Below are 19,147 nucleotides of genomic sequence, written 5' to 3'. Positions count from 1 at the left end.
CTGGTGTACACAGCTGCTTTTCTTCAAGTCTCCTCACAGGTCATAGTAGAGCTATAGATCTGGGCAAAATAAACTCTGTTGTAGAATCTCCAAAATATGAGCAGATGATACTACTAAATGGTCGTGGCCAAAAATCGTTTGCATGAATCCCTGTCATTATGTCAAAGACTTACTTATACATACAAATAATCTCATTTGGCTAATGTTAGAAATTCAGATAGTTTTTCAATTACAATATCTGTTGTCAATATGTCCAAATTCAAATAAGAACCTGTCTTTTTTTATCCTCAATGAAATGACTACATGTTTGAAAAAAAAAAGCAAGGTGGGAAACTTTAGCTTAGAGAAATTTCTCTGACATATAAAGAAGCTGTTTTGGAGAAAAGTGAAGTCAACTCATGTATTTACCGAGCCTGGCCCTGAAGGCATGTTGTCCAGCATGATTTAGATGTTCCCACTCTTCAACACACCCGATTCAGACGACTGCAGTTCAGCAAAAGCTTGTTAATCAACTGAAATCATTTTTGTGCTGAAGCAGGGAAACATCTAAGACATGCATGGTGGTGTGCAATGAAAATCAGGGTTGAAATACACAGCTGGTCACACAGCAATGTGACCAGCTGTTACATTGCCCTTGCTTCACATTGGTTCTGATTAGCTGATCTGTCCCTGGTGATGGCTCCTACCTTAGCTGCTCATCAGTGTGAATTTCAGATTTTTCCACCATAGATGTTTGACCCGTGTTTGACTTAGTAACTTTCTTTAAGGCTTTTACCATTCATGTCCAACATACCATTCATGTCCCTCTGCCAGTGAGCCAGAATGGGAATTTAGGGACATCCAAAGCTCAGTACCAGCATTCACAGGTCAGGGCTGCATCCTAATCTGGGTTTTTCCTCTCATTTCCCCCTTTTGTATAAAAATAGATATTAGAAATCAGAATTTGAACATTAAAGAAATCAGTTTAGATAACATTACTGTAAAAGATTAATTCCTAGTCATACAATAGACGTGTAGAGCAGAAAATGTTTGTTGTTTGGGTTTCACTTGTCTGTACTTAGTTAGTCCTTAATGAATATATATTATTTTGATTACATATTTAATTTTTTATTCTGTTAGTAACATTGATATTTAATTGATTCCAAATAAATTCCAATCATGGGATGTATGCTGAAACCATTCATCTTTGATGTATAAGACAGATTGTTTAATGGAAAGCTTTTCCTTCTAGACGATTTCTGATAGATTACATGACCGGTTTATGTATTTATGATAATATAATGTAACAGAGCTTAAAATCACTATGATGGAATACTTGTTAATGTGTTACTGACATTTTTAAAACCACACCTTAAACACAGTGAAGCTCTCCTAAACAGTGTAGAGAAAAAGTGGGAGCTCACATCATAAAAAAGAAAGAAAAAAAATCAATATACTGTTGCCAAAATGGCAATTGAGTCATTCGTGCCTTTGGGCCACATTTACTTTAGCTATTCTGTCTCAACTTGCATGGAGGTTTTCCTACTGGTAACTTTAACTCAAGCTCAGACATCTCCTCATATCTAACCTCATCCTAATAGGTATCATAATAGATGTTTTCAGAAGTTGTAAAAGTGAAAAATACACTTTTTCTTTTTCTTGTTGACTATAATTAGAGGCTTAAAGAGAAACATTAGACAATTGTCAATATGCTTGATAGTATATAGGAGCAAAAGGTCAAAAAACAAGACAAAAAAGTCCAGAAACTTTGTAGTGAAGCATCCAAATTTCACTTCAGCTTTACTGAGAGTGTGGGGATCTGGGGTGAGTCTTAAAATAGCTTCTCACATTTGGACCGGCATTTATGTTATTTTCTATGTTACATTGTAAGTGGTATTGCAATGTAAAACACCCCAACTTTATGTAATTTAAATGTTGTTTTAGAAAAGGATGATAGCTTAATGACATAAAAGAGGCTGAATGGCGAAGGCTGAAAGCTTCAAAAATACTTTCAGTAAATGACACAGTAATTTCAGCATTATGAGCAAATATATTCAGCATTCCTCTTTCAGTGTTTTCACAAACACCGACAATCAACATGTTTTGCAGTTTTAAATCTGATTATATTGTCCATCCATCCATCCATCCATCCATCCATCCATCCATCCATCCATCCATCCATCCATCCATCCATCCATCCATCCATCCATCCATCCATCCATCCATNCATCCATCCATCCATCCATCCATCCATCCATCCATCCATCCATCCATCCATCCATCCATCCATCCATCCATCCATCCATCCATCCATCCATCCATTTTCTTCCGCTTTATCCAGGGTCGGGTCGCGGGGGCAGCTCTTCAGCTTATATTGTCATGATGATATCTAAAAAGAAAAGTAGTCATGCACATTTGAAAGTGACACAACATTGAATTTTGCAAAACTTAAAACTCTGGCTTTTGTGGCGACAGATTAAATATTATTTTGCAGAATTTTTCACTTAAAAGAAGAGTTTTCTAGATCAAGAGGTTCAGGATGAGAGGTTTAGTTTCACTGCATGCAAAGTAATTTTCTAGTAGACTAAATAAGCAAGGTTTTTTGCTTATTTAGCTATATTCAAAGTTCTCTCGTTATTCTCGTTTCTCCAAATAATCACCTTTTCTGTACAAATATATTATTTACAGCTGATTAAATTAAGTAACTTCGAATATCACTTCAACTTTCGCACTTGTTAGAAGCAAAACTAAATGCAATGAACACTTGCTTTTAGTCCAGGTGTAAAAGCCTCGCTTTTGTTCATGAATTGAATCAAATGCGTTTTCCACTATGAGTCAGCAAGTCAGGAGAAATAACTAAATAAATGTATCTCTTTCACAAGGGAGACTGCTTGCAATAATTTACAATGCCAATTGCCGTGGGGTGAAAAGACCCGAGGTTCCTAATCTAGTGACAAAGCAGGGTCTTTCAGATTTCTCTGAACGTCAGTCTGTACTTGGATGCATGTGAAAGGAAGACCAAGAGTGGCTTAATTTCACCTCTTCAGGGTTTTTCTTCTGTGATATTATTTCTGGCAAAGCACACCACCTTCTTCATTTATTTTAATGAGACCACTGAAATCGGCGGAAAGTGTGTCGACAAATGGAGAAATGCTGATGCAAAACGAAATGGCTGAGTGCTGCAAGGCTCATTGTTTTTGCCATTAAGGTGAGTGGGATAATGATAGCCTCTTTGCAATGTTTTGGCATTCCATAAACTTTGTATTTTCAGATTTCATTTTGTACTGGTGGCCCACAGCCAAATTCGTCATTCATTTTTCTGCTTCGGTTGTGCTGTCTTGGGTGGAAAAGCGACACTTAAACCTGTGACGTCTGCCCAGGGTGGCAGAGGGTGTGGGGCGGAGTGGTTGGATCAACTAGAATGTAAAAATAACTGTTGATTTCCCCAGAAACAGCCTTTTGATTACTTATTTGCATACTAGTCAACATGATTGCATTCCACTTCTATGTTGTGCACAGTGTAAGGGTTGCAGAAAAAATACCATTGTACCTTGTGGGTGTCTGGTGAAGCTGGAGGTGATGTTTAATTAGGATTCTGTGCTACATTTTTACTGGAATCTAGACTTTGACCATCTTCAGGACATACACTTCTTCTACATAGAAAAGAGATTCTTTAGAACCCAATCTGAAAAATGTCTTCTATAATAGAACGTTTTCATTGCTTTCTTGGCATTAGGACCACCTTAAATAAAAGCAAAAACAAAATTGCACATTATATAGACAGGTCAAAAATGTACAGGTGTATTCTGTATTACTTACAGATGCCTGAAAACAAAGCTTGTGATTATCTGTATAACAAAATGAGACTTTTAGTTTTATTAAAAAAGGTTGAAAATCTGGCTATCAGGCTGCTTAGCTATTTTATATCTGAAGTTGTGAAGATAAAAGTGCTTTTACTGCCAATGGGTTTTGCTAAGTTGTGTGTTTGGTTGTGTGTTGGGTGGCAGAAAGACGGGACATCATGCAAGAACTGTACTTATGGATGCAACTGTACTTATTGATGAAGATATTTTCAAACAACTTCCACATGGACAGATATAAAATACACTGGCAACATACTGTATCTAGACAACCAGTAAGCAAAATGAGGAGAGAGGACAGGAGGCAAGAGACGCAGTAAATTTATCATTGCAAACGAGAAAGTAAGATAAAAAAATAGAGTTTTCTGTTGGCTAAGAGACTGCGTATTCACACTGAATATTTCTCACATTGGTCACTGGCAGTGTCCCACGGTGGCCAATTGTCCACCTCAGAGAGGCCTGAGAAAGAAACAATGACAGGGTAAAGAAAAGATGATGCCAGAAGGTGGTGACATGGATGCAGAGTGTGAATAATATTTGCTTTGGAGTGATGAGCAAGAGATGCAATTGTTTAAAGCTGGCAGGGCAAGCATGGACTATAGAGACTAAAGAAATTTATTCAGAACCAAGCCAAGCCAGAGCCAACTGAGGGACAATGGAGGCTGTAAAAAGGCCCAAGGTAATAAAAGAAGCATTAATTCAGTTCCCTCAACGGAATCAGACAGATGCAAACTGAAGACAGGCGTTAGCATTGTAAACAGAATCCTTAACGTATTAAAAGGTGCACACACTCATAGAGGTACGGGACGATCAAAGAACTTGAAAACAGACGCAACAAAGAGAAGTGGTGTTAAAGGTTCAAAGTGGAACATTCAGAGCAACTTAAAGAATATGCACATAAATATCAGTGATCAAATCTCCCAAACGGTTTACAATTTCTGAAAAAGTAAAAGAGAATCTGCATAATCCCCAATCATAATACACAATAATGAAGACTCTCCAGAAAAATGTTTATATGTTTAGAAAGTGCCACAATAAACTGCAGTGTTGACAAAAGCAAAGTTAAAAAGTCTTTATCACTTTTCACCTAATTATTTACAACATAATTAACTAACTCAATGGATGTAAAAACATTTTTTTACGATCTGTGTTACATTCTGTGTTTCCATTATTTGGCTTGTTCTTATTTCTTATTTAGCTCAGTTGTTTTGTGGTTACTTGTGTTTAGTTATTGTTCCATTTCCCTCAGTGTTTCATATCAGTGTAATCAATGTTCTACTAATCCCACTACTTAGGATTTATTTTTCAGATTTACTCTCAGTTTTGCAATCCTCTGTCTCACCAGTTTACCTCTTGATTTTTTCCCCCCTTTGTGCCAATTACTCCTTAATAAATATCTATATATATTTGTAACTACTTTAAAATGATTGTGTATGTCTGTCCTGTCAAAACAGTGTTTTAAAGAATAATAATATGTCTAATGCTTCATTATGTATTTATGTTCTTAAGTTTAGTTCTGTTCTACACAATGCCACAGTTTTTAGCACTATTGCTTCACAGCATGAAGGTTTACGTTTAAGTTCACAGCCCTCTCACGCAGTTAGCTTAATCTATAATACAAATAAAAATGGAAAATGCTAAGGTTAAGCAAAGATGTTTGACGTAGTGCTCAAAATGCATAGCAGTCTGTGAGAGTTTTACAGATGATTGGATTATATTTATCTACCTCCCAGTTTCTGTTACTCTTGTTTTCCATGGTAAGGTGATCTGAACTTGTAATCTGAGCTGCATCTTTGCAGTAAATCCTGAGGTATTGGCTCCAAAAAGCACAGTGTGTCTTATCTAAAGAGACATGCAACAGAGAGCTGAATAGTGCAGGCTGGGTGGCATATATATTTATATATATAAAAAATCTTAAGCAAAAAATATAAAAGTATTATAAATGAAAACACTGGCAAGTTTTCAAATTGAAGCATCTTTTACTATAGCTTGCCTGATGGTGTGTTTATGAACTCGGAACATAAAATTTACAGAAGCCACAGCCAATGCAGGGAAACGCTGACGTCTCTCTGCCATTTCAGATAAGAAACTCAATTTCTGTCAGATCACAGAGCCAAGAAATCTGCTAGGAGATTCTGTCAAAACTTGCCCATGTGCATGTAGACGCTATCTGAATAACGCAAACCATTCACTTATTTCACCTTGAAATTAAAACACATGCATCGCTTTGCACAAGTGAAAACCGAACATCTTCATATTCTTATGTTTTTTTTTTCTGACAACCACAAAATGAAAAGTATTTATTATGCTTTATGTCACAGACCAGCACAAAGGAACTCAACAAAAATTATACACAGCCTAGATTTAGAAATAATATCTGAAATGTATGGCATGAATTTGCATCCAGTCCCTTTTACCTCCAATATCACTAAATAATAACCAACCAGAGAGTTTAAAAATCACCTAGTAGGTAAAGAAAACCTCTACTCTGTTTTGTTTAATCTAAGTATAAATAGAGAGAATCCTCAGTTCAGGGGGGAACATCTGTTAAAAAGACAACCTTTAGTTGTCCATTGCACCAATGTGGCCTTTATGCAAAAATAGCAACAAACAAAATAGCGCTGCTTGGCTTGTGTTGTACTATACTGTGACCATAATGATTTTTGATCACCTGTTGGTCACTCGATCTTAAAGGTTATCAGTGTTGTTTCTATTTTACCTTCATGTGTCTCTGTCACACCAGAGCAGATTGTTTCCAAAGCCTTTAATAGAGAGACTGTGTTTATCACACAACCTAAGGCCCAGTGTCACCTATAAATTTAGCCATAAATTAAAGTTTTATTACTTTGAAAACGGTGGGAGTGTTTTTTTCTACAGATAGTTTTTGTAAATATTTTCCCTACAATCATTATCTGCATGTTGCACTTGCTGGGGAAATAAAAATCAAGCCACCAGCTGAAGTCTTGAGCTCTCCTTCCAGCTTCTGGCCAAATCCTACAAATCCCTTTTGAGGAATTCCCCAAGACCATGTGGGAGAAGACTCTCGAGTGTCTTGGTCAGATGCCAAATGTTTTGTGTTGTGGAACAGTAACACCTGGTACAAACCACTTCTCTGCTGAAACACTGTGGTTGCAGAACGATGCTGTGGGAATTTACTTTAAGAAAGCACAAGTCCCTTTTGCAGTTTCATGGAGGGCGTGCAAAACAAATGTGGAAGAAAGTGCTCTGGGTCAGATGAGACAGAACGTTAATGCTTAGAGCTGCACGTAAAACACCATGTGGGAAAATACAGTTGCCATGAATGCACCACTCACACTGTGAAACATGGTGGTGGCAGCATCATGCTGAGAGGATGCACTTCCTTATGAAAGATGGGAGCTAAATACAAAGCAACTGTGAAATCAAACCCTATAAAAGACTTGAGACTTGGGACATAGGATCACCTTCCAGCAGGACATGGATCCTAAAACATTCAGCCATATCTACAATAAAAATATTTAGATTAAGTATATATTTGTATATTAGATTATCTCTCCATTCAGTCCAGATGGGTTTGAGCTACTTTCCAAATTAAAATGGGTAAAAAAAAATCATCTGGATGTGCAAAGACTTGCAGCAGTAATCGTAGTGAAAGGTTTCTTGATACTATAAAGTATTTATTCAGGGCTGAATGTATATGCCTGATACATATTTCAGATTTCTGAACATTCCACTTTGTGTTAGTACAGTGAAGTTTCACCACAGTGAAAGATTTTAGTGTGCCAAAGTTAAAGGGGATGTGCGTGTGTCTTACAACAAACACACTGTGATGAAGTTGTTCGTTTTATTTTAATAATTGATTATTTTTTCTTTCTCCCTGCCGTCTAAAAACTTTCCACAAAGTATTTTCTATTCATTAGCTTAATTCTACTTTTTACACCCGAGAGTCTTCTGCCACATTGGAACAGCCTGAAAAAGAACTGAAGCTGCTCGGTTTCTCACAAGCAGCTGTCAGACATTCCCTCCCCACACAATGACCTGAATAAAAAAAAAAAAAAAAACTCAGGCGTCCAACTGGATCTGCAAAGGCAAATGGTTCAAATAAAACCAGACTCAGAAGACAGACAGAAATGGAAAGCATGAAGGGTGCATGAAAAGAAGGGAGCTGAAGGATCCAGAGATGAGCACAGACAGGCCCAACAGCCCTGCTGACATCCATGCAGTTGGAGTCTTGCTTTTAATAGAACAAAAGAAAACACAGCAAACATTTCAGAGAGGAAGGTTTATTTAGTGTAGACATTAAAAATCATCCATTATATTGACAGTCACGCAGGCAGTGACAATAGTCTTAACTCTTGCCTAATCAGTACTTTCATGCCGCGTTTTAAGTCCTTTCAAAGTTCGACTTTCTGAAGCTTTTCTTGCAAACACACATCAGAGATTGATATATGATCAAGCAGAGGATAAAGCATCCTCCATAAAACTGTTTATTTAGCGAGTAAATGAAAGCTCAGAGAAAACAATGAGCGGGACTAAAGCACTAATCAGTTCCAAAAGATGGTCGGATTCTGAATAAAGAGCTTTTTAACTCACTACAGTAATTTTTTTTTTCTTCATTCTGCCTTCCTTCAGAGACCCTTAATCCTTCCCTGCTGCTCTCAGTTTGGCATTCTGAACTGCTGGGTCGCAGCATAAGTGTGCAACACTAATTGAACCTGATGGCTCGTGCTGTTCTTTGGTCAGAAAACCAGCTAGAAACGAGCAGAGGCCTTTTGTGCCGCACGGCACTGAGCTAAAACTCTCTAACATGTCAAGCTAGTTAAATTATTTCCTGATACTGCAGATTATCTCTTAAAGCACTCTCTATTTTTTATGTCGCTCTCTGCTACTGGAGTCTTCAAGCCTGTTGGGTGCTGCGGATACTTTCGCTGCATATCTGTGTCACGCTGTCAGGAATCCACTGTTCGCTTTAGCGGCGAGGGTATGTGGGAAAAACGGAAGCGGCAAGTTTCGATGCGTGTCTCTTTGTGGCTGCAGAGTATCTGCTCCTCTAATCCTTGACACAAAGCCTGGATGTGCAGCACCTTTATGTGTGTCAGAACAGCGGGCTTAGGAAGCAGGCCCTGACATGCTGTGCTGCTCACGGAGCTGCAAAACTGTAGAAAACTTAGCTGACACTTAGAAGATGCATGCTGAAATGGACGGTTAATGTTGGCGAGGGTGAGAACACACCCACAAGGCAAACACGGACTGTGTGTTTTATTTCTATGGCTGTATGGATAGGTTTTTTTGTTTTTTTTGTTTGTATATTTAGGCATGTTTCAAAAACTTTCCAACCTCTGTTTGACCCATCTGTGGACACTACAGTTTGAAAAAAAAAAAGAAAAGGGTAAAGGTTGATTCATAGCTGCTGCAGGCAGGTCATACTTTTTATTCAACATGAAATCATGAAGGCATTGTTTGGGTCAGGATAGAACTTTGTTGTTCATTTTTCGTTTTCTGTCTCAATCAATCAAACCTGCAGCAGTTATTTAAAATCTGAAAGGCATTCAGCAACTTTTCATTTTCAGTTTTGTTTCAGGGTGTGGGTTCTGCATAGGTTTTCTGCTGGTACTCCAGCTTCCTGCCTCAGTCCAAAAACATGACTGTTAGGTTAATTGGTCTCTCTAAATAACTCATAGATATACATTTGTGGATGTACAGTTGTATATGTCACTTTGTTGCCCTGAGATTTGACTGGCAACATGTTCAGGGTGTACTCTACCTCTTGATGGCTGCAGATAGACTGAAACAAAAAACAAACAAAAAAAAAACTAAATCTGCCAAAGGCATGAATAATGGTTATTTATGCACTTTAATGACAACTTGTCTGCAAAACTCATACAAACTCAGTCTGAAATGACACATTGCTTTGTTCAGAAACAGAAGTAGGCTATAATAAAATCACAATGCTGGGGTATGAATTGACCTTGAGCAAAGCATGTGCGATAATTACCAAGTAGAGAAGACATAATTGATAACACCCTGTTTCATGTTGAGACAATTAAAAACAGTCTGTGGTTCTATTTTTGTGGATTCACCTATTTGCAAGCTTTCCTGTGGAGCATAATTATAAATTACTTTGTGGAAAATTCTGAATTTTTGAATTTTTTCTAACATATATATGCAAAAAAAGTGGCTTTGGAAGCTGAAATACCTAGATGCAATGTTAGTCGACTTTTATCTGGAATTTGCAAAACAGTCGATCCAAGAGCCCCCCTTATTTTTGCTTGGTGCTGATTGACTTTAACCAGTTAAAAATAATAGTCATTAGTTAGTAGAGACATTATGGTTATGTGTTAATGTTAAGACAGTTCTATTGTGCATTTTATTGCATATATTGCACCTTAAAAGCATTTCTCTAGAGGGGGGTCTCAAGTATTTGCAGATTTTATCTATTCTAGAAAAATCTGGAACCTAACTCCCTCTATAATGGAAACTCTGAATAAAAAAAAAAAAAAAGATAATAAATAGGTCTTAATAACTGCTGCGATTCAAATAAGGATTTCCTCTTAAGGCTTTGTTGGCCACCTGTTTATCATTTTCCAGTGCTTAGAAAGAAAAACCAACGTTAGGTCAAATCCTGAGCACAAATTTAAAGCAAATGTCTTTGTCCCCCTAAAATAAACCCCAGATTTTACACTTTAACACTGTACTTCTGCGCATACAGTTCTTATTGTACAGCTACTTCTCTGCATCTACCTCCCATGCTGTTGTGAAAAGCATACAAAGTGTGACATCTGACTCCACGGAAGCTTAAAAAAGGCCAATCCTTAAAAAAGAAATTCCTTGCATGTTTCCACGCTGGCATCTGAGTCACACAGTTGTGTTGTTGCACCTGGGGGTGTGTGCTTCTGCTTCCTGGAGGTTGTGAGGTATTTAGAGCAGATCTCACTGTGACCCAACAGCACAAAGAGAATCTCACATTGTTGGTGATGGTTGGAAAGCTGCATTGCTGATCCACAAGCTTTTGCTTTTTTTTTTTGATGGTTAGACAAGCTTTACCCTATTCAACAGATAAAACATATGATGTAAAATTTTCAGAAGTAAAACTACTTGCATGTTGAATACTTTTGCTAAAACATCCCACTTATTGAATTCAGAAATATTTCAGGCTACAAATATCCAATTTTACTTTCTCTAACCTTTAGATATGTTCCTGTGGGCTGAAACATTTTTAAACGCTGCCTTTTTCATTAACGCTGGCTTGTTTCCACAGCAATCCCAAAAGGAAACTCATTTTGGCAACCAGAACGTTGGATCAGGCCACCTGTCAACTTATTTCTGCACATGGCTTCCTCTGTCAAACACTCGCTGACATTGCTCTCTGTGCCACATGCAGCACCTGTGATTGGCCTGTCTGTTGCCATCACAGCTGTCAGGCTCACCCTCAGTGTTAATTAAAGTGACAGACCTCCCAAAAAGCTGTTTGTTCCATCAACTCGCAGCTTTCAGCCGCAATGTATTACAACAAGATGGCCAAGTGTGAAGGACTATAAAAATGGAATGCGTGGAGTATGAAGCTAATCATTTAGGTTGATAGTATTTTTTTTATTAATTTTTTTTTTTTTACCAATAAATAATTAAAGTTGTAACTTTAATTAAATTATCTTCATATTGTATAAAAATAAGTTCTCCCAATTCATGTTAAAAGACAAAATGCATAAAAAAAATCTATATTTGACCTGAAAACATTCATGTCACTACCTTCACTATTTTATCATCATTTTGTATCAGATCAAGCTCCCATTGGACCTTTTATTGTAACAATGCGTCACTTGTAAACATTCTATCTTTTCATAAAGGTAAACAGGATCATAATCTGTTATACTAGGATGGAGTGCAAAAAGCCTTAGAAAATAGTGTACAATTAAATTGAACTAAGATTGAAGTATTTATTGGTTAATTGGTTCACAACTCATCAACCAAATTAAAATGTGTTACTTGATTATATTTAAAAGTTGCAAATTCATCCAATATCTGGTAGATTTTACAAAAGGTGCACTGACATTATGCCTGCACCATTAGGACCTGAACGTATAAGTTTAGATAAAAAAAAAAGAAGAAAAGGTAAAGATCAGCAAGTAAAAACCCAATATGTCTGCTGAGCTAAAATAGTCTGCAGTTAAATCAAACCACCCACATGTGTGCCTGTCTGTGCATTAATTCACCTTATGCATAGGTTTCACCAAAGTGTTATTGGATCCATCTCATTATGCAGCTTCAGCAATGGCTGTGCAAATGTCATCCTTTGATCTATTTTGTTGCGCTAAATCCTTAGTTAACACACAACTGTGTGGCCAGAAGAATACTCCTCTTCTTCCTTTCATTTTAAAGAGGGAGCATTATGCATTTTTCAGGCACGCAGTTCCATTTTATGCCACAATGAAAGTAACCGTGCTACCTTCAGTTTTTATGAAAATTCTGTCAAAAACAACTTTAAAAGAAATTTGACTTTGCATCATCTGACACCTTGAAATTGGGCCTCTGTCTCTTTAAAAGGCTCCTGTCCTTTCTGGTACTCCCCCTTCAGCATGTCATTACTACAGTGTTTCTCCATACTGCCCATTGATGATGTTTGCATCATAGTTTGTATGATGAGCTTTGCAGATGCTCAGTTCCACCAGGTGTTTGCTAGTTGCTGCTGGTCTGGTGGTTCGGTGGGGGACCAGCAGGGGCTCTCTGCAGGGCGGCAGCTTGGCTGGGGACTGAAGATTCAAGGTGGAGCTTTGGGTAAATAGGTGGCGCATTGCATGAGCAACTGTTAAGTCAACCTGAATTGGCTGCCAAGTGAAATTCAAGGATTTCTCAGACATTCTTGAAAAAATTCCAAACAGCACTCGCATGTATTTGACAAGGGAATGACTTTACAGCATGATACGAAGCTAAAAAAAAGTAAAATTTACATAATATTCATGTTTTGAGAGACAAATGCAACAGAAGATAGGGATGGAATGTTTGATGAAACAAAATGGATTGCTTGTATTTATTTGCAAAATGCAAGCATTGGTGAATTATATGCATGGATATGTAAAGCTTTGTACCAGTAACCTCATAAGGAGGCAGAGAGCAATTCCCAGAACCAGAGCTAGGTGACCGGTCAGAAGCAACATCGTTCTGGTTAGAAAATTGTAGCTCAAGGACTTGAACAGACAATATGAGTTTTCCCATTTGCACAAACCATATATAGTTGTAATAGCCACCTCAAGTATTGCATAAACAGGTTAAGGTTTATTTGAAAAAAGTACTTCCTCCCTACCAGGTCTGTTTTCTTGGATATCTATCTACCTACCGTGGAAACTGGATTTGGCTCTGTTGCTCACTGCCCCAAGGGTTTCTGCAGTGAAAACACACTTTCAGTTGATCAAAAGCTGAAAACTATAAAATGTTGTCACATAAATATACTGGATCTTAAAAATACTGTCTTAGCACTCAGTTAAACCAAAAATTCTATGAATGTAAAGAAGTGTGTATTGTTGCAAACTTCAAAGAAAATCCTTTGTGTTTCTGTTTGTTTCATTTTGATTATATTTCTCTGTTATTCATCTCTGACTCTTAGTACTTAGAGTTCAGTGAGTTAGGTATCAGTGTGTGACCCACTTCTGTTTTTAACCTTTGAACATATAAGGACGAAACAGCTGATCTCCCCTCCAGACATGGCATGACGTGGTTGTTACAGTTATTATTCTCATCTGTCACAATAAAAACAACAGGAGGCAGGGAAGCTTTAAAGAAGACCATCTTTTTATACTGGTGATGCTTCGTCAAGCTGCCTACTAATGAAGTTTGGCTTCTCTTGAGAGCCTGCAGGGTTTTGTTCATCCAAGACTATTGCTTAGAGTTCCTGAAAAAATGTCCGGTTTTTGAAATGCCTCCATTCATGTCTAAGGAAAGGACTTTTTTTTCCTACCCCCCCTCAGTCCACTTTTCACACACTTGTGCTTCCATCTCAAATAAACCTCCTATGGATTCCTCAGTTCACAGACTGGCAGCAGGGGGAGGGGAACTGGGGGTATTTTGAGCGAAGAGGACCAAAGAGGGGTTGGTAAGTATATGCCAGAAAAAAAAAAGAGCGAGAGTTTTATTTAGATGCTGATTTTGTATTCACTGCTCATCTGCAAGAACAGAAACCCAGAGGAATGCACGCTGAAAGCAACAGTTCTCATTCAAAGGGCCAGAATCCATCCAACGTATGTGAGCTGAAACAGAGTTTCTGTGGTGGGAAAAGCGTGACCCCCCGAACCGGGTGAAAAGATAGCTGCAGTTTAGGGGAGGTGGGAAGGCGGGGGCTCACAGAGGAGAGGTGAATTGTAGAGTGAGCCCACTGTTGTTTCTCACCTGCGCTGAAAGAGAGAGAAAGGCCTGTCAAGGTGTTTATACCAAGCCCGCATCTGCCTTCCCAGTCGAGCAAAGAAATAACAACATCAGTCAGGGCTGAAAGTGCGGAAACGCGTTCTTGGGAGATTATAATCGTGCCATTCACTAGAGGTGAGACTAGAACTTTGTTCCCTCTTATTTTATTTTTTGTGGACGATATCTTCCTTATGATTACTGTATTTTTTTTTTAACTTCGCGGTAGATTATTTCCAAGACAATGTGAAGCATGAAGATCGTCACAACAAAGAGCTGTCACACCCGATAAGCATCATAAAAACAGCATCCATATCAAGGCTGTGAATACAGGCTGAGGAAACACAAAAAGCAGATGAACCTTTTTAAACGTGTTGAGTGTCTTCCACAAACATTTCTACGACATCTGAGACTGCAGAGCCTTACAACTCCATAAAATTAAACCTGAGGAAAAAAAAACAAAAACATTTTTACGTATAAGTTAAATATGAACTCACTTGGTGATATTTTACAGGACTGAAAGCATGCAAAACAGTACCTTTCAAATGGAACCACGTTAATACACAGATGTATTTATTATCTTCCATCCATCCATCCATTTTCTAACACTCTTGTCCCTTAATGGGGTCGGGAGGGGTGCTGGTGCCTATCTCCAGCTAAAGTTCCGGACGAGAGGCAGGGTACACCCTGGACAGGTCGCCAGTCTGTTGCAGGGCACATTTATTATCTTACAATCCCATATTTGAATGCAAACTGGTGGGACATTTGGAAAAGATAGAGATTATTCCCTGTTCCAGCCAACAGCCGCTGTTAAACGGATGATAAACAAAAGACAGATATTCTCTGTGGAATGAATCCAAGAAGTGGATCTACACACTGTTCTGATGGGCACATGTATTCAGTATGTGCGTGAGAGGAAATATATGGTGCATGTTTTACATGAGAACAAAGCTGCTTGACAATAAGCCTGTGAATGCAGTGGACCAGCTGAAGAGTAATGACAGCATATTGGCAGCTCCACAGAGAATGAGTTTCCTGGGTGATATCAGTATTTGTGTTGGGATGCGCGTGTCACTCACATTAGCAATGCTCTTTATATGAAACCTCTGAAGAGCCTCAGCTCAATGGGTCCACAGTCTGGGGACTTCTTTGTGGAGAGTCAAAGGTCAGGGCTTTTTGCTACGGCCCCCTTTCTTACAGATTGTGAGGTTTTGCTGCTAAAGCTGCATGTTGCATCGCAGCTTCAGAGTCTCCATATTGCCTGTGTCACACACAGTCAAATGTTTTCATATGTGTGATTTTAGATATCTACTATTATACAGCAACAGCTTTAACCAGGGGTGTCAAACACATTTTCATTTTGGGCCACATCAAAGTTCACAAATGAACTCAAAAGGCAGAATGTATTGCTAAACCTACCCACTAATAAACTGCTAAAATATGAATAAACGTCTTTTTCTGCATTCAACAAGTACTTCTTGAAGTTAAACATGGTTTCATAATTAGGTATTCACTATACAATGAAAAAAAGAGCTTTGATTTGATTGATAAAAATTGTATTTAAGCTCAACTGTTATCTTGAAGGTCCTACTTATGCGTCCCACTGGAGTCTAGATGGCTACATAAAAAGTTATGGCGGACTGGATTTGCCCGGGCCTTGAGTTTGACACATGTGGCTTAGACTGAAAGTTTTACTTTTGCCCACAGAATACGATAGGCTGCTTGGAGATTTGGTTACCATTATGATTAACACAACCAGCATTGCTGTCTTCCTCTCCGCTACGACTTTCTCCATTTTACACTTAACCGTTTTACTGCTGCTGATTAGATTTGCAGACTTGAGAGCTTTATTCCAAAATGTAAACAGTACAGAGACAGCAAGCTCTATTCTACTCCTGACACTGGTGATTTATGGTTTGAGTATTGACTGAGGCTCAAGTTTTTGTCACAGCATCTTTCCATATGGGCTGATGTATTAGAAAAAGATATTCGTTTGGTCGAAACATGAGGAAATTCAGGGTATTTTGTGGACCAACAAGTCATGTCACGTGCTTGAACCATGTATGTTGTGTCGCTGTTCTGAATTGTGTGTGTGTGTGTTATACATGTATTGTATATTAAAACAAATCTTTTGTAACATTCCTTTCATTTCTGAAAGGTGGAACAGCATCACTTCATCATTCTATTTTAGTAATTTATCAGAAATTTAAAAAAAGCATAGCAAAAATAAAAATTCATGGATTTCTCAAAAATAAAATTAAAAGTATGGACAAAATTCTTACATGTCCTGGTGTTGGTAATTAATGAAATCAACACTTAGTTCTGCTACTGAATACATTGAGAAAATTGAGTTTTAGTCTAGATTTTAGGGCAAATATCTTAATACACTTGAAACAAGACAAAACTAACTTACAAGTAACTTTCCAGCAAGAGGTAGGAACGTGTTCTAGCCAATATTTCTTTAATATTGATGAAAAGTACTGAAAAATTGTTTCACTTACTACATGCGAAAAATGTCTAGTTATTAGTGAAATAATACATTTAGTGATGAACTTAACATATTTAATTTAATTTCCCTGTGGGATTAACAAAGTCATTTTGAATTGAACTGAATTTGCACTCATATATCACTGTCCAGTTCTAGATGCACTAAAGCTTCATTAAAAGGACTATTGGGATAGAGTTTGTCCTTTTATTGTGTTGCTATGTTGCAAACATCTTGACAGCAGCTGAGTCAGCTCCGCATTATGTATTTCAGTTAGTTTTGGAACAAAAAAAAAAAAATCTGATTTTGCAAGAGTGAAAGAGCTGTCTGTGTGGTCTTGCGTCACAAACGCTAACTGGAGAAGAACCAGAAGACAGAGCACTTGAGCTGTCTTCTGTTACTGAAACTGGTTTTATCACGAGCAGAGGAGGGTCCTTTTATATTTTTACCTCTTTTATAGTCTGTGAGGATTCATCTTGTATACAATCAGTAGTAGTATTCAGTAGTATTACTGATGATTTAGGGGTGGACAAAAATGTTTAAAATCTACTCACAGGAATAAATAATGTGTGTTAAACAGAAAAGGAACATATAGTTCCTGCAAATATTTAGAGCTTTTCCTGCCATGTCGTTCTTTCCTTCTCTTAAAATGATGCAATTTTTTTAAGTAAAAACTAAAATTTATACATGCATTGTATATTAAGACAAATCTTTTGTAACATTCCTTTCATTTCTGAAATACAAATGTAGATTTTTCTCCCTCTCATATAATGGGCAGAATTGCAACAATATTTTGGTTTAATTGCTTTTTTCATGTCTTGTGATTACTTTGACCTAATAATAATAGTGTATATTATGAGCTATGGAACCATGTGGATGTTTATATATATATTTCTTTTAGCAACATTGTTAGGCTACCATTCAAAGATCATGTATGCTGTGCCATATTCAGCCGCATATGTGACACCATAAAAATGGAAACCTTTAGTCCTATACTGAGAAAGAAGAGGGGAAAATGTGTGTGCTTAAAGATTTCAACCATAAGCTAACATGGTTCAAATACAACAAACTGTTGGTGTTAATTCAAGCGAGTACAGGAAACATACACAGACTATCTCACTCTAATGAGGCTTTTGACAAGTTGTTTTAGACTTATCTCTTGTTTTCTTTGTGGTATTTACAGCTTCCAATGATCTCCCGGTCTTAGTCTGTGCAGGTAAAAAAAAAAAACAAAGAGGAAGAACAACAGATGGTTTCAGAGAAAACTTGTCAGCAAGCATGAAGGAGAGCAGCAAGCGCTGCACACAGAGCTTCTCCCTGGTATGTTTGGGCTGGGAAAGTCATTAGCAAAGAATGCTGGTGCCATTTTGGTAAACTGACACATATGTGATACCAACAGGTGCTCAGATGGATTTCACAGCATGCAACCATGAAACTGTTCACATTTTACAGTAATAGGCGAAGCACATGGATTGCCTCTTTAAAAATATTTTAATACTTTTATGATGATTGCTATATTTGAATCTGTTTGCCATTTGTTTCTTGCTGAAAATGTTGTATGGGAAATATTTTGAGTATTAATCATTTGATAATCTACTTCATAAACTAATTCAAATATATTAAAATTTTTTAAACCAGTGACCTGTATTATTTTGTTTTCCAAAGCGTAATTTCCATTATTGTGGAAGCGTAGATTTTTCTGCTTTCTTTTCATTTCTATAGAAGCTCCAATACAGGTTTTTAGGTTCCAACCCAATGTTTGAATCTAAAGAGAAGTCAATACAGATATCTTTCAATCCATAGCTCTTCCAGCTATGGATTGATTTACTAAAGTTTGTTTTGGTACTGGTGTTTGAATGATTAAAATTGTGCCAAATGCTTAAAAAGGGCTTTGGAATATTTTTGACTTGCATATCTAGTTGAAAAATATATATATATGCTGCAAAATGAACATGTTGGTACTTTGAAAGACTTTATTTTACAAACGATCAACTCTTTGCTGCTTTTGAAGCCGGTGAATCGTTCCCTCACTCTTTCCCCGACACCATGCCGCGTTTGGTGCTTGTTTAACTGGATGAGTGAGGCTGCACAGTGAAGTGAAAAATACGGCAAATATTCAATCAAAACACAAAGGGAAACCTTTAGAAATTGTTTGTTTAACATTGCTCTGACTTCAACATACCTGACATTACTCTGATGAGGCATGAAGAGTCCTGACACCTCGCTTTTTTCCCCCTCCCAACCCCCTGCCTTTTCAGCTCTTGTCAGTCTCAGGAGTTGATGGATGCAACAAAAGGAGGCGGGGAGGTGGCAGACCAGAGGCACAAGCCTCAGGTGCGAACAGGTGTGTGGGTTCACTGCCATGCTGGAATGGGAGCAGTTCCAGGTGCACAGCTGCGGGGTGTGGCTCTCGCTCACACACACACACACACACGCACACACACACACACACACA

General features: G+C 37.8%; 1 long non-coding RNA gene across 1 annotated transcript in view; it reads left to right on the top strand.

Moving 5' to 3' along the window:
- The first annotated feature begins 17,854 nt into the window (after positions 1–17,854).
- The window catches only part of LOC103466642 (uncharacterized), a 3,418-nt gene continuing 2,125 nt past the window's right edge, over positions 17,855–19,147 (top strand). The window contains exons 1-2 of the long non-coding RNA XR_533965.1: positions 17,855–18,012; positions 18,951–19,036. This is a non-coding gene — a long non-coding RNA (uncharacterized LOC103466642). The remainder of the gene's footprint in view (positions 18,013–18,950; positions 19,037–19,147) is intronic.

The sequence above is a fragment of the Poecilia reticulata genome, linkage group LG6, assembly GCF_000633615.1.
Source record: "Poecilia reticulata strain Guanapo linkage group LG6, Guppy_female_1.0+MT, whole genome shotgun sequence".
NCBI lineage: Eukaryota > Metazoa > Chordata > Actinopteri > Cyprinodontiformes > Poeciliidae > Poecilia > Poecilia reticulata.
Note: the sequence above shows the minus strand (reverse complement) of the source record. Positions and strands in the feature narration are given on the sequence as shown.